This window comes from Mus pahari, chromosome 17, assembly GCF_900095145.1.
Source record: "Mus pahari chromosome 17, PAHARI_EIJ_v1.1, whole genome shotgun sequence".
In the NCBI taxonomy this organism is placed as follows: Eukaryota; Metazoa; Chordata; class Mammalia; order Rodentia; family Muridae; genus Mus; species Mus pahari.
The window spans coordinates 46,597,340-46,600,018 of NC_034606.1; positions in this window are offsets into that span (position 1 = coordinate 46,597,340).

Below are 2,679 nucleotides of genomic sequence, written 5' to 3' on the forward strand. Positions count from 1 at the left end.
AGGAGAGATGGCTCAGCGATTAAGAGCACTGACTGCTCTTCCTAAAGGTCCTGAGTTCAAATCCCAGCAACCATCCTTAATGGCTCACAACCATCCTTAATGAGATCTGACGCCCTCTTCTGGTGCATCTGAAGACAGATACAGTGTACTTAGATATAATAATAAATAAATAAATCTTAAAAAAAAAAAAAAAGCGTGCACCACCACTGCCCGGCTCCTACTTTATTTTAAAAGATCTTTTAAACCAGGGTGATGGTGGCCTGCATCTTTAATCCCAGCACTCCAGATGCGATGCAGAGACAGGTGGGTCTCTGAGTTCTAAGTCAGCCTAGACCACAGAGCAAGTTTCAGGACAGCCAGAGCTACACAGAGAAACCCTGTTTCAGGGGGAAACATTAGTGACTTCCAAGACTTTATTTATTTGTGTGTAAGTGTGAGTACAGGCATATGCTTATAAGCACATGTATGTGGTTAGAGGACCTTCCAGAAAGCAATTCCTCCTCTGCCTGACTGAGGCTGACTCTCTTGTTTCTACTGTACTCCAGGCCAGCTGGCCAGCAAGACTCCAGCCAACTGTCATATCTACTCCAATCTCATCACAGGAGTGCCAAGATTATAGGTGCATGCAGTTCTATCCAGCTTTTAAAAAATTATTATTATTAAATCATTCGATTTGTTTTGTCAATTAATTAATTAATTATATATAAGTACACTGTAACTGTCTTCAGACACATGAGAAGAGGGCATCAGATCTCATTACAGGTGGCCGTGAGCTATCATGTGGCTGCTGGGATTTGAACTCAGAACCTCTAGAAGAGCAGTTAGTGCTCTTAACCACTGAGCCAGCTCTCCAGGAGCCATCTCTCCATCTTTGTTTACATCTCAAATGATATCCCACTTCCCAGTTACCCCTCCACAAGCCCCTCCTCCCACATCCACCCCTTCCTCCCTCCCCTTTGCCTCTGAGACGGTGCTCCCCTACCCACCTACTCACTCCCACCTCACGCTTCCAGCATCCCCTATGCTGGGGCATCAAACCTCCACAGGACCAAGGGCCTCCCTTCCTACTGACGTCAGACAAGGCCACGCTCTTCTACCTATGATTCTGGAGCCATGACCCTCCCTGTACACTCCTTGGCTGATGGTCTAGTCCCTGGAAGCACTGGGTGGTCTGTCCAGTTGATGTTATTCTTCCTATGGGGTTGCAATCCCCCTCGGGTCCTTCAGTCCTTCTGCCAGCTCTCCCACCAGGGCCCCTGATCTCAGTCTGATGGTTGGCTCCAAGCATCCACATCTATATTTTTCAGTTGCTGGCTGAACCTCCCAAGGAACAGTCATACCAGGTTCTTGTCAGCAAGTGCCTCTTGGCAATGGCAACAGTGTCAGGTCTGGTGTCTGCAGATAGGATAGATCCCCAGGTTGGGCAGTCCCTTCCTTCAGTTTCTGCTCCATTTTTGTCCCTGTTCTTCTTTTGGATAGAAACATTTCTGGGTTAAACGCTTTGAGATGGGTGTGTTGCCCCATCCCACCACCCCCACCACTGGGGGCTGTGCCTACCTACTGGAGGAGGTCTCTACAGGTTCTATCTTCCCTTCTCTTCTAAAATCATGCCCACTGGGTCCTGGGAACCTCTCGTTTCCCTGTTGTCTGGGACCCTCCAGTGGCTATCCCCAGGTTCTCATCCCCCTTGCTACATATTTTTATTTGATTTCCTGACCCTCTCTCCTCTCCCCTCTAGTACCTGGTCCTACCCCCCTTATTTCCTCCCCCCTCCTCTTTCCCTCCCAGGTCCCCTCTCCCTCCATCTCCCATAAGCATCCTGCTTCCCACTCAATGCAGGACTGAAGAATCCGCACCCTGGTCTTCCTTCCTCCTAAGCTTCTTATGTCCTGTGGGTTGTGTATCATGGGCACTGTGAGTGTTTGGGCTAATATCCACTTATCAGTGAGTACATGCCATGTGTGTTCTTTTATGTCTGGGTTACCTCACTCAGATGATATTTTCTAGATCCATCCACTTGCCTGCGAATTTCATGAAGTCATTGTATTTAATAGCAGAGTAGTACTTCATTGTGTAAACGTGCCACATTTTCTGTATCTATTCTTCTGTTGTGGGACATCTGGATTGTTTCCAGCTTCTGATTATTATAAATAAGGGTGCTATAAACATTGTGGAGCAAGTGTCCTTGTTATATGTTGGAGGATGTTTTGGGTATATGCCCAGTGGTGGTATAGCTGGGTCCTCAGGTAGAACTATTTCCATTTTCTGAGGAACTACCAGACAGATTTCCAGAGTGGTTGTACCAGCTTACAATCAAACCAGCAATGGAGGAGTGTTCCTCTTTCTCCACATCCTCGCCAGTATCTGCAGTCACCTGAGTTTTTGATCTTAGCCATTCTGACTGGTGTGAGGTTTTACAGGGGGTTCTGGGAACTGAACGAAGGCCCTCACTTGTACAGCTAAGGTTTTACTTGCTGAGTGTCTGTTCCTCCTAAAAAGATTATATTTTAAATTGTATATACAAATATATAACTATATATATAGTTATATTTCATATTTTCTTTCTTTCTTTTTTTTTTTTTTTTTATAGATTCATTTAATGTATATGAGTACACTGTAGCTGTCTTCAGATGCACCAGAAGAGGGCATCAGATCCCATTACAGATGGTTGTGAGCCAC